The sequence below is a fragment of the Trichosurus vulpecula genome, chromosome 1 (assembly GCF_011100635.1).
Source record: "Trichosurus vulpecula isolate mTriVul1 chromosome 1, mTriVul1.pri, whole genome shotgun sequence".
Taxonomy (NCBI): domain Eukaryota; kingdom Metazoa; phylum Chordata; class Mammalia; order Diprotodontia; family Phalangeridae; genus Trichosurus; species Trichosurus vulpecula.
The window spans coordinates 112767024-112780892 of record NC_050573.1 but is presented as its reverse complement, the minus strand read 5'-3'; the positions used below and the strand labels follow the sequence as shown (position 1 = coordinate 112780892).

The window sequence follows — 13869 nt, the reverse complement described above, 5'->3', positions numbered from 1 at the left end:
CACAGCTTCAAATCTGGATTTTTAGTCACTAATGGGAATATTTAAAATCTTAAAAAAATTTCTCCCAAAGGCCATTGGTTGGCAGTAATTCAAAATTTAGAGCCAATTTTATCAATTAGCTGAATTTCAAAGATTTGCCGTGACACTCCTAACTTTCCATAACTTTCGTCTTTTTTAATGTTCTCTTTTATAACTAAGATTTTTTATTTTTAGTTTACAAAACTCAGTTCCACATAATTTTGAGTTCCAGATTTTCTTCCCCCTCCTCTCCCACTCCCTCCCCAAGATGGCATGGAATCCGATATATCTTCTATATATAACTTTGCATTGAACTTATTTACACAATAGTCAAGTTGTAAAGAAGAATTATGACCAGTGGAATGAGTCATGAGAAAGAAGAAACAGAAGCAAAAAAAAAAAAAAAGAAACAAAAACAAAAGAGAAAAAAAAAAAACAAAGGAAAAAAAGGCAAGCATAAAGTGTGCCTCAATCTGCATTCAGTCTCCATAGTTGTTTCTCTGGATGTAGATAGCTCTCTCCATCATGAGTCCTTTGGAGTTGTCTTTGCACCTTGTATTGCTGAGAAGAGTAAAGTCTATCAGGGTTGGTCATCACAGAGTTCATATATCTGTGGATTGTGTATAATGTTCTCCTGCTTCTGCTCCGCTCGCTCAGAATTATATTGTGTAGGTCTTTCCAGGTTGTTACGAAGTCCGTATCATCCCCATTTCTTATAGCACAATAGTATTCCATTATCTTCATATACCACAACTTGTTCAGCCATTTCCCAATTGATGGGCATCCCCTTGATTTCCAATTCTTTGCTACTACAAAAAGAGCCACTATAAATATTTTTGTACATATGGGTCCTTTTCCCACTTGTGTGATCTTTTTTGGTTATAGCCCTAGAAGTGGTATTGCTGGGTCAAAGGGTATGAACATTTTTCACCCAAAGAGCCAAATCAATCATTTCTATTTTCTCAACCTAATCCTACTCAAATACTTAAAGAGAGTGGTCTCACATTTCTTGGAGGCATCTCCTATTCTCTGTAGTTTTTTGTTTTTTTAAACTGGAGGTACTTTGCATGAGGGCTTCATATTCCCATCCTCCTGCTTTCAGGATCCATGAGGATGTTATATTCCTTACATAACAACAAAAACGCACTCAAGGACAGAATTTTAGTATACTAGCTTCAAATAATTCCATGTGCCAAATATATTTTGATAGTTTACAAATTATAAAGAATAAGCATATAATGTTTCTCAAATCCTGTCATGGAGATCAAAACGTCCCTCAAAATTCTCTTTCCAAAACTCCAAAATCCTTTTACTTTCAAACCCTACTTGCTTAAATTCTCTCTCTCTCCTTCCTTCCTTCCTTCCTTCCTTCCTTCCTTCCTTCCTTCCTTCCTTCCTTCCTTCCTTCCTTCCTTCCTTCTTTCCCTCCTTCCCTCCCTCCTTTCTTTCTTTCTTTTTTTCCTTCCTTCCTTCCTTTCTTTCTTTCTTTTTCTTTCTTCCTTTCTTTTCTCTCTCTCTGTCCCTCCAGGGTACTTTTATTAAAGTTTTTAAAACAGTGCCTGTCCCATTTCTTTTCTATTCTGATCCTACACTACTCTTTCATTCCCAGTCTATAAAGCTAAACTTCACTCTACTGAATATTTTTTGTTACAATTTCATACAAGTTTTTATCACAGAATGTTGTTGTTATTATTTAGACATGTCCAACTCTTCATGACCCCATTTGGGGTTTTCTTTTTTTTTTGGAGGGGAGAAAGCAGGGCAATTGGGATTAAGTGACTTGCCCAAGATCACACAGCTAGTTGTGTGTCAAGTGTGGGAGTGCATATTTGAACTCAAGTCCTTCTGACTCCAGGGCCATTGCTCTACTCACTGCACCACCTAGCTGCCCCCATTTGGGGTTTCTTGGCAAATATAGTGGAGTGATTTACTGTTTCCTTCTCCTGCTCATTTTACAGGTGAGGAAATTGAAACAAACAGGGTTAAATGACTTGCCTAGGGTCACACAGCTAGTAAGTGTCTAAGGCTTTATTTGAACTCAGATCCTTCTGACTCCAGGTCTGGCATTCTATCCACTAAGCCACTTAGCTATCCCTTATTGCAGAATACCAACTAAATATTGTAGTGTTGCCTTTGGGGTTTTAGAAAAATTTTACTTCTAGATTACCTAAACGTTTAAATTCTATTTTATCATTTACAGAAGAAAATATAAGGGTAACACCAAGGCATTCTTCCAAATTAAATTTTACTTACTCTTTATGTGCTCCCTTATTTAAACAAGCTTGTCTCTTTACATGGTTAACAAAAAGTTATTTCAATAATTAGCCTTCTCCCTTGCACTAAAATTATAAATCTGTTACTCTACAGGAAAAGAGTGATAAAAGACCTAAGTGTTGTTTCTAGAAAACTGTCTTGGAATTTTTATTTTTTATACCCAAGTCTGCAGAGAGGTACCCCAAAACTCACTAAGATATTTTAGCACTCGAAAAAACATACTTTAGTAAAAAAATAGAAAAAACATAATTTAGAAATTCAGTCACAGATTTTATCTGTAATTCATTTAAAACACCAAAATCTCTGCAGACTAGGAAACAAAAATTCCCTTTCCTCTCCTCATCTGTCTTTATCTCTGCAAATTCCAATCTAGCCAGGGTTTGAATTTGCAGAGAGAGAGAGGGAGAGAGAGAGAGAGAGAGAGAGAGAGAGGGAGAGAGAGAGAGAAAGGGGGGGGAGAGAGAGAGAGAGAGAGAGAGAGAGAGAGAGAGAGAGAGACTTTTTTTTCCTCCAAATTTTTTTCAGAAGATTTCTCAGAAAAGATGTTTAATTCTTTGCATTACTTTTTCTTGCCAGATCACAAGAAGTTAGTTTGTTTTACATGGATAATTTGACATGACAGATACAAAAGCACTAAACACCAGTGAGAAGCTGCTAAAAGAATCAGTGTGCACAAACGAAAGTTCCTTTTCAGGACAAATTTGGGACTCTTTTTGTGTATCTTAAGCTAATGTTGCTTCACATTTAGTTACCCCCTTTTCCACCTAGGAAGAATCCTGTTTCTAGGCTTCCCCAGCACTTCCTCGAAGGGTTTTGAAGTGTTTTGGGAGGAGGGGCATTTCCCCAGGTTGTATAATTATCAATTTTGCCAAAAAAGGCTGTACTAAATACAAACAGAACAGTAAGGCAGAGAAGCAAAGTTGCAACTTCCCCAACAGTGTGGGGCTTTACCTTAGCTCAAAAGAGTTGATCCTGAAGTCACATAGCTAATACATGTGAGTGGTAGACATGAAATTCAAGCCTGTAAACCCAGCTGCTTTGACTCCAAATCTGGTTATCTTTTTAATGCCTCTTATTCAGTGTATATTAATTTGATTTTCCTCTCTGTTTTGATCAAATTTGCTAATGATTTGTTGATTTTATTTGTCTTACCCCCCAGTTTTGCTTATCTTTATAGTCTGATTGCCTACTACTCTTCATCAACCGTTTTATATTTTAGCCATTCTGACCTACCCCCTTTAACTCACAGGCTGGGCATCCCAGAGATGGCTTCCTCACATTCAAGGTACTCTTGGGTTGGCATCATAATACAAGTTGCTCACCAGTCCCTGACAATTGGCTTATTTTATTGTCAGTCAGAAGACATAATCAGTCCAAAGCAGAAGCATTTAATAAAACCATTGTAAGAAAATTAGGAGTAAAACATTTCCAGAATATACCTGGAACACATTCTCCCCTAAATACTCATACTCTCAGTTTGAAGAAGGTCACATGTAATAGAAGCCAAGCTCTTTGAAACAGAATGCCCATGGAACAATAGTGGTCTTCGGCTTAATTTATTTAATTTAAATTATTACATTTATTGTTTATTTTTATATAATATACACTAACATATCCACACATTTGTTTAAATTAATTTACTTAAATTTATCATTTATACTTTCAAGTTTATGTAAATATATTTATTATTTCATTTATTTTAGAAACTTTAATTCTTGCTTACCAAAGGCAACATCTTCAGGAATCGGTATCTAGTATTGGGTTAGAGAATATATACAACTCACCTGCTAAATTTCTGGCCAAGCTACAACTAACTACTCATTGCCTTTCTTAGAGGCCATCCTTCTAGGATAGTTTTTCAGCCTCTAAGTTTATTTCCTCTTCCATGCAAATGAGTGGAATCTATAGTTGTGGAGGGTAGCCTAGGAAGGGTACAAGAACAAGCTAAACCCTGGGAGCAAGGTCATTATCTTTGAATGGACAATTTCTGTTTCCTGTCTGTCTTATATATGTATATGAAACTGGCTATAAGCCTGAACTAGTTAGGAAAACAGTAACATTTGGCTAAATACAGGCCATATTTCTGTTTATATTCAAATAATTGAACTATTTAGTTATGTCCATGATTCAGAGGTCAGAAGTGGTGGTGGTAGTTGGGAATCTATTTCCTTGTGATTCAGACCTTTTTTTTTCTCTATTGTTTCTGCTCTTATTCAGTGACACTGACTTCTTTGCTGTTCTCCAAAAAAGACAGTCTTTCAGCTTCTGGTATTCTCTGGCTTTCTCTCCATGTCTGGAATGGTTTTCCTCCTCATTTCTGCCTCCTGGACTCCCCTCATATGCTTTTTTTTCTTTTTAAAAATCTATTTTACTTTCCCCCAAATTGCATGTTACAACAATTTTCAACATTTTTAAAAAATGTTTTGAGTTCCAAATTCTATCCCTGCCTCCTTTCCTCTCCCCACCCTTCCAAGATGGTAGGCAATCAGATATAGGTTATACATATGCAATCATATAAAACATTTCCATATTAGTCATTTTGTATAAGAAGAGTTGAATAAAAGAAAAAAGAATGAAAGTGAAAAAATGGCATGCTTCAGTCTGTATTCAAACAACATCAGTTCTTTCTCTGGAAGCAGACATAGTGCTTCATCATTAGTCCTTTGGGATTATTGTGGATCATTATATTGCTGAGAATAGCCAAGTCATTTAGAGTTCTTCATTGTATAATATTGCTTTTACTATGTACAACTGCTATCCTGGTTCTACTCACTTCACCTTGCATCAGTTCATGTACATCTTTCCAGATTTTTCTGAAATCATCCTTGTCATTTCTTACAGCACAATAATATTCCATCACAATAATATACCACAGCTTGTTTAGCCATTCCCCAATTAATGGACATCCCTTTGATTTCCAATTCTTAGCTACCACAAAAAGAGCTGCTATGAATGTTTTTTGTATAATTAGGTCTTTTCCCTTTTGGGGGGGATGTTTTTGAAATATAGACCTAGCAGTGGTATTGCTGGATCAAAGGGTATGCAGTTTTATAGCCCTTTGTACATAGTTCCAAATCGCTCTCCAGAACAGTTGGATGGGTTCACAACTCTACCAACAGTACATTAGTGTTCCAGTTTTCCCACACCCCTTCCAACATCCATCATTTTCCTTTTTTGTCATATTAGCCAATCTCCTGGTATCCTTTTAAGTCCAACTAAAATCCTATCTTCTATGGAAGCTTTTGACAAACACTCAATTCTAATGTCTTCCTTCTTTTATTTCCCATTTATCATGTATATAGCTTGTTTGTACTTATTTGTTCACTTGTCATCTCCTTCATTAGATCAAGAGTTTCTTGAGGGGAGGGATTGCCTCTTGTCCCTTCATATTTTCAGTGATTAGCACAGTACCTGACACACAGTAGTATTTAATCAATGTTTATTGATTGACTGACTTTCTGGAATGCCTCCTGGCTTTGTCTATCTGATTTGTTTATTTTGAGATTCTTAACTAGGAGCTCAAATGACACTGCCTTTATGAAACCTTTCATTGTGTGTCTAGACAGAAATGATATATTCCTTCTCTGAGCTCTTAGAATACCTTGCTTTTGCCTCCCTTGATATACTTTCACAGTCTGTTTTATCTTCTTTAGTAGAATATAAGCTCTGTAAAGCTAAGGACTTTCTTACTCATTTTTGCATTTCCCTCCATGCCAGCATGGAGAGACTGTGGAAAGTAGAAAGAATTCTAGATGAGTATCTATAAAATCATAGTGTAAGGAAGGATACTGTCCCTTCTGTATATGGACATTTTGTTTCTTTAAAAAAACAGGCAGTAAAAGGATATTCATTTGAGAAAAGCAGTTTCCAACAATTCTGAAGATCTAGAAGAAAATGGAAATGTGCTGAGAGGACCTACCTAAAAGCAACTGGTGGTGGCAGGAGTTGGATTGGAGCCAAGATGGTGGAACAGAATGAAGGACATGGGATTACCCAACAAAACTCCTCCACAAAGATCTCCAAAATGTTACCAGACTGAATCCTGATCAAGAAATCCAAGGGAAAAAAATCACAGTGAGTCAGACATTTTCAGCCCAGGTCAGTACAGGGAGAGAGACAGAGAAGAAAATGAAGAAAAAGTAAAACTCCAAAATTAAGGAAAGGGTTCACACATGGGAAGGGAAGGGTTGAAGGGAAGAAGAGAGCCTATGGGCAAAGGCTTACATCAAAGTAGAGTAAACAAAACTAATCATAGGAAGAAAGCATTGACAATTAGAGGAAGAGGAAAAAAAATCTAAGAAAGAAAAAAATAGGATTAGAGACACAAATGGAGGAAATAACCAACAAACTATCATAGCCTCAAATGTGAATGGATTGAACCAAATAAAACAAATGAGAGTGATTAGATTGGATTAGGAACACCCCCCCCCCCCCCCAACAACACAATCTGTTGCAAGAAACATGTCTAAAAAGGAAAGGCAGGCAGAATGAAAATAAGTGTCTGAAACAACATTTAACATGCATCACATGATTCCAAAAAGTAGGAATTGCAATTATGACGTTATCAGAAAAAAAGTTAAGTCACTTGACAGGCATTTATTAAGCACTTTTTGTGTGTCAGACACTATTCTTTTTTTTTTTTTTTTTTTTTTTTTTTTTGCTTCTTGGCAGGGCAATCAGAGTTAAGTGACTTGCCCAAGGTCACACATGTGTCAAGTGTCTGAGGCCGCATTTGAACTCAGGTCCTCCTGACTCCAGGTTTGGTGCTCTATGCACTGTTCCTCTATCCCAGTTATAGGATACTGAAGAGGGAGAAAAAATACTCTAAGCTAAAAGGATAGTTTTATGGAAAAGCACAATACAATGCAGCATTTTGTAATTGTGATGACCAGTCTTGGCTCTGGAGAAGAGATGAGGCTTCTTTTCACTGGAAAGGAGGGAGACAATACAGGCACATGCAGTATATATGCCATCACACACAGCTGATGTATGGAATTGGTTACTTAACTTTTTGTTGTTACAGGGGAAGGATCACTGGTTGAAGGTTGAAAATCAGGGAGTAACTGTGATGTAAACACAAAAGTCAACAATAAAACTTTGCACAATCAAATAATATGACCAAAGGGTCACTTTGCATTTGGGATTGGAGCTACAAAGTGATTGTAAAGCTGTGTTGTAGTTTATGTGTGTCCTGTGCTATCCGATTTTACCGGGATTTAAGAATCTATACAGGGACACCCCCTCATGGTGGCAGCCGCTTTGTTTAGGTGACGGACAGCTGGAGCCTGGAGACCCATCTCTCCCTTACCCCGCTCCACCCCATGCTGTGTGCCCCTTGACACTGCCCCGACCCCAACCCCCGCCGGGACGAGGGTGAAGTATTTCCTGGGGCAGAGCGTGCTCCCGAGTTCCTGGGACCAAGTGTTTGCTGCCTTCTGGCTACGTTAATCCAACCCCTATAGCAAGCGTGTGCTGACGGAGGACTTCGTGCACCGGGAGGTGACTCCTGATCAGAAGCTGCTGTCCAGGCGGCTTCTAACGAAGACCAACTGGATGCCCTGCTGGGCGGAGCGCTTCTTTCCTGCTGATGTAGCCCACTCGGTGTACAATCTGGAGGACTCTACTGTGGACCCACAGAACCAGACCATGAGCACTTTGACCCGGCACATCAACGATGCCCAGCTAATGGTGGTGGAGGAAAGATGTGTTTACTGTGTGAACCCTGAAAACAGGGGCTGGATTGAAATCCAACGGGAGGCCTGAGTATCCTCCACTTTGTTTGGGGTCTTGAGAGAAGTGCAGGAGTTTGGCCTAGCTAGATTCAAAAGTAATGTGACCAAGACCATCAAAGGCTTTGAGTACATCTTGGCCAGGCTGCAAGGTGAAGCTCCTTCTAAGACACTTGTTGAAACAGCTAAGGAAGCAACTGAGAAAGCGAAGGAAACTGCTCTGGCAGCTACTGAGAAGGCCAAGGACCTGGCCAGCAAGGCTGCCACCAAGAAGCAGCAGCAGCAACAGCAACACTATGTTTAAAGAAGTCACCCTACCGCTTCCCCTGCAACAGGGGCCATCTCCAGTCATCCTGGTGAATATCAGCCACTGGACCCAGATGGCTCTGGAGCAGAAAGTGAGGCTGGTGACCTTGCACAGCCCTCCCTCACTCAAATCAAAGTCAACTGCAAGTCATGTCATCACATCCCTAATGTCATGGTCCTCTTTGAGAAGGAGGGGCAAACACAGCTGTACATTGTACAATAGAACAATCCCCTGCAACAAAAAAGCCCAGCTACCCTCCCAGATTGCCAGTACCCAAGGCTGAGAGCCTCTTGGCAAGACCTGGCACTGGGCCTAGAGCCCCAGCCCCTGAGCAGACCATCAACATAATGCAAACCCACAGACAATCCAGCTCTTGTCCCTCTACCTATCTTGTGTCCGAGTTGTAATTTATCATTAAAAATCAATTTTCAGTGCTAAAAAGAAAAAAAAGAATCTATAGAAGCCATTTGTTTAATTATGACTTTAAGGCCTGAGTGAGCGAGAGACAGACTGGGTGTACCATACATAGAGAAGGGGTCCATGGAAGGGAGTTGAGAGAAGACAATGATAATTGATGACTGACAAAACCCAAGAAATAATGGTGGTGGGAGTGTTTGAAATGCAGCCTGAAGGACACATCTCTTTTACTGGCTTTCTGTTTCCCCATGATTCTACCTATTGACAGGACCAACCTCTGACTCTTATCTGTATACACATGGACTGTTCCTCACAAGGAGATGGCCAGCTTTTTGCTAACAGGAACTATGTATATCTATATCTATCTATATCTACATATACATATACTATATATATATCTTTTTTGTAGTCATTGTCATCATCATCATCATCATCATCATCATCATCATTGCTAGCATTTATATAGCACCACCTATTATGTGCCAAGCACTGTGCTAACTGCTTTACAAATATTATCTCATTTGATCCTCACAACAGCCTTGGGAGGTAAGTGCTGTTCTTATCTCCATTTTATAGCTGAGGAAACTGAGGCAAACAGGTTAAGTAACTTACCCAGGGCCACACAGCTAGCAAGTATCTGAGGCGTGATTTGAACTCAGTTCATCCTGACCTGAGTGACATAGTAAAGAGAGGAGAAAAGTAGAGGGCACACAGAACTAACCATTAAGTGACACCTCCAATAAATATCCTATTCCTTCTCAGAAAAGGAGACTGAGCAGAAACTGTCAGATAGGAAGAAAAAGAACCAGGACAAAATGAGCAATGTCTGATCTTAGAAAAGAGAGAGTATCCAAGAGAAGAGTGATAGACAGTGTTAAAAGACTATGGAGAAGTCAAAAAGGATGTGGATTGAGGAGGTCATTAGATTTAGCAATTAAGACATCACTGGTAACTTTGGAGAGATCAGTTTTGGCTGAAAGACAATGTCAGAAGCCACTTTGCGGAAGATTTAGAAGAGTGATAAGAGAGGAAGTGAAAATACTGTATCAGTAAGGCAAGATTCACGATATTGATGGTGACCATGAATATGCCTTTATAATTCAGTATTGCAGAATATAAGAGACTCTCTGCCAGAAGGCAGAAGAAGTAAAACATTTATTCAGATACCAGAGGATCAAATCCCAAAACCAATAATTCCAGTTTGACATAGCAACAATTGTATCCCAAAACCAGTAAGTCCACTTCATTATAACAGCAAGGAAATTAAAACACAATATCACAGCATGGAGCCAAGCCATCGTGTAACCTTTCCTTCTGCTGGGGCCTTCCTATAAATGCACATTCACAAATCCTAGCTGTCTGCTAGGACAGCTTGCAGTCCTCCAAGGCCTTGCAGTTCTCTCTCTCAGCCCTTCCAGTTCCCTCTTCTTCTGCAGTTCTCTTCTCTTTGCAGTTCTCTCTTCTCTGAGCTTAATGGCTACCCTCACGGTATATATATGTATATATATATGTGTGTGTGTATATATATATATATGTATACACACACATATGTATATATGTATATATATGTGTGTGTGTATATATATGTATACACACATATGTATATATGTATATATATATATATACATGTATATATGCACATATCCTGTTTAGGGCAGGAGGGCTTTATACCTAATCAGCAAAAGGGTGTGGGCCTGCCTACAAACAAACCTCCCCTAATCAAGCTTCCCTTAACTAGCTCCTCATGAGGCCTATTAAATGGGCAAGGAAGGTCTTTAATCACATTAACACCATAAATACTGATTATAGAAAACTTTTTGAAGGAGTTTAGCCACAAAGGGGAGGAGAGATATAGGATGCCAGATAGAGGGGATTCTCTGAGGAGTGAACTCTTTTTTGTAAGGATGAGGGAGATATGAGTCTGTTTGTAGACAGTGGAGTAATGAGCCAGTAGAGAGGAAGAGACTGAAGGCAAAAGAGGGGGATGGTAGTATGGCCACCATTATAATACGTGGTATTAAAGTCAGAAGCCCTGGATTTGAATAATGACTCCTTACTTAATAGCTACAGTGTGTGATCTTGGGCAAATCATATCATTTCTCTGAGTCTATTTCCTCTCTTTAAAAATGGGGCTCATTCCTTTGCTACATAAATAAGATTGTTTCAAGGGTCAAATGAATCAGTGCCTAGTAGTTTGACATTTGTGCAAGTGTAATAAGATATTACCATTGCCCATTCTCACATGACAGGATTGTAGATTAAAACTGGGAGGAGTCTAGAAGATATCAGATCCAATCACTTCATTTTAAAGTTGAGGAAACTGAGGCTAAGATAAGGTTAAATTCCTTGCACTGGGTCACACAGCAAACTAAATATCTGAAGTAAGATTCAAACTCAGGTCTTTCTGAACACCCCCTTGTGTAACTGCTCTTTCCTCCAAAAGTCTAGTGGATATACCCAAAATCCACCCTGGGGCTTCATTCATACAAAGGCAAATACCCCAGTGCAGTGTCTTGAACTCTTAGACAGTCAGTGTTTGTTGAATGAATGAATGAATGAATGAATGAATGAATGAATGAATTTAAGAGTGCCGAAGGATTAGCTAACATTTTATTTGACCATGCCTTGAATATTTCCTATATGTCAATATGCTTCCTTTGACAAGACCTCAGAAGATGATGTATTTGGTTTTGGAGAGGAGAAGTCAGAAACCTTTCTTTTTGAGCCTTAAGAGCTTTTTTATGGGCCACTGAGCTCCCATGCATGGGCTTCACATCTCTATCTCACTGTTTTTTTTGAGCTGTCAAACAGTTCTACTTTCTCTGACTTCAGCATTTTCATTTTATGAGGCTCTCCTGGAAGGGAATAGTGACATTTATGATTTAATTTAAAGACTGTACATGCAATAACCAGGCACCATGGCAGGACAGGCAGGGACCACTAGTTTGTACACCTCTGAAGGATGAGATAGTTGAATTGTGACAAGTACCACATTCCTTAAGGAGGGTTACTGGCTAGAAGAATGTCAGAACCAACCCCGCCCCCTCCCCCCCCCCCCCCCCCCCCCCCGCCGCCTCTGACACAGAACCGAGAACTATGCTGTGTAGACAAAGTATTTAGGAAAAAGGATAAGAGTTAGAATATTATAATAATCTGATCTGATCTGATCTCAAGGGCTATCCCATAGCAGAAGGAGCAATCTGTGTTGCTCCAGAGAACAGAATGAGGACCAATGGGTAGAAATGATAGGAAATATGGTGTGTGAAATGAGATCTGCCCCTGGAGTGAGGAGAGACCTGAGTTCATATCCAGGCTCCAGACTTATTAGCTGTAGGACTATGGACAAACTACTTCCTGAGAAGCATTTCCCTTATCTCTAAAACTAGTATAAGAGCATTTTGTTCATAGGGTTCATATTTGAGGAAGTACTAACACCAGCTATGTTCTCTTCAAACCTGGACCAGTCTATAGCTCCCTGGACCGTTTCTCCATCTTGTTGCTGAGTGAGTACCTTTCCTCTCTTAACCCCTTCCTGTATTTTAGTTCCCTTTATATGTACTGTCTTCCTCCACTAGATTGTGAGCTCTTTGAGGGCAGGGTTTTTCTTTTATTTTGCTTATATTTGTATTTCTAGCACTTAGTATAGTGCTTGACACATAGGAAGTGCTTCCTAATGCTTTATTTTCCCTCTCTCTCTCCCTCTCTCTATCTCTCTCTGATATCTATCATTTCTTAGTCATCCCTCTATCACCTATCAATTTTCTTTTGTCTGTCATATCTACCTGTCAACTGTGTATTTATCATTTATCTATTATCTGTCATCTCTATCAGTCATCTATTTTACTATCATCTATAACTATCATTTATCTATTATCTCTGACAACTATCTATGTATCTATCATCTATTATCTCTATCTGTCATCTATAAATGTGTCTATCATCTCTCTATTATTTATCATTTCTGTCATCTATTATTTATCATCTGTCATTTATCTATCTTCTACACCCACCACCCATTATCTATCTATCTATCTATCTATCATCTATTTATCTATCTTTCTATCATTTATTACATATTATCTCTCTATCATAGTTCCTAGGATAATGTAGAGTTGGAAGGAACCTCAGAGACCATCTTGCCCAGCTTCTCCCTTCTCCATTTTATAGCTTATAATGCTTGAGGCAGAAGGGACATCAGAATTCATCAAGTACAAAGTACCAGAAATTATCAGTGAGGAAGCTCCAGCCCAGGGTGTCTAAGAGGCTTGACCAAGGTCCCACAAGTAGCACTTATCAGAAGTGGGATTTGAATGCAGGTCCTCCTCCAACTCCAAAGGTAACACTCTTTCCACTGAGTCACGTTGCTCCTCAGAATCCAAAGAGATACTGTACATGAAGCACTTTATGAGTGGAGGAAATTACTAAAAATTACTTACAAATAGATGACCAACTTAGTAGTGTAGAAGAAAAATCACAGCATCTGGAGTTGGCGAATGAAGGTTCAAATCTGAGGGCTCCTACTTATTACATATGGGATTTGGGCAAATCATTTTACAACTCTGAAACTCAGTTTTCTCATCTGTAAGATGAGGGGTTTGACTGGATATTCTCAAAGGCAGCGGTTCTAGACCTTTGTTGTTTGTGTCATGGATCCCTTTGTCAATCTAGTGCCACTTTAGTGGCCTATGTGCCACTTATTAGAATACTATTTGTTGCCCATATCCATAATTGAAGGAAATGCTAAATTTCAGTTAGAGGTTAATAGAAATAAAGATACTTTTTTCCCCATCCAAGTTCCCTTAACTCCTAACCCCTGCTGTAAGGTATCTTTCAGTTTGAAGACCTATGATTTTCGTTCTATGAATTTGCCAGTAATTTGAGCTGTTCAGCATTATCATAGACCATTTTCAGTAGTAAGTTCCTTGTTGACAAAAGTATTCAAATAGAGGTTGGATGGCCATATTGATATTCTTCTCTGATCTCAAGAGTGTGCTTAGGTATTATTCCATGATTCCCTCAGCTGAAAGTGATTTTTATATCCTCATATTAATTTAGAGCACATTGGCTTTCCCCAAGAATCACCGGATTTCAGAATTGGAATGGCAAGAGGGGACCTTAGAGGTA

At 38.9% G+C, this 13869-nt stretch overlaps 1 pseudogene; it reads left to right on the top strand.

The window, feature by feature from the left end:
• The first annotated feature begins 6810 nt into the window (after positions 1-6810).
• LOC118834345 lies at positions 6811-8325 on the top strand (annotated as a pseudogene).
• Positions 8326-13869: the final 5544 nt, after the last annotated feature.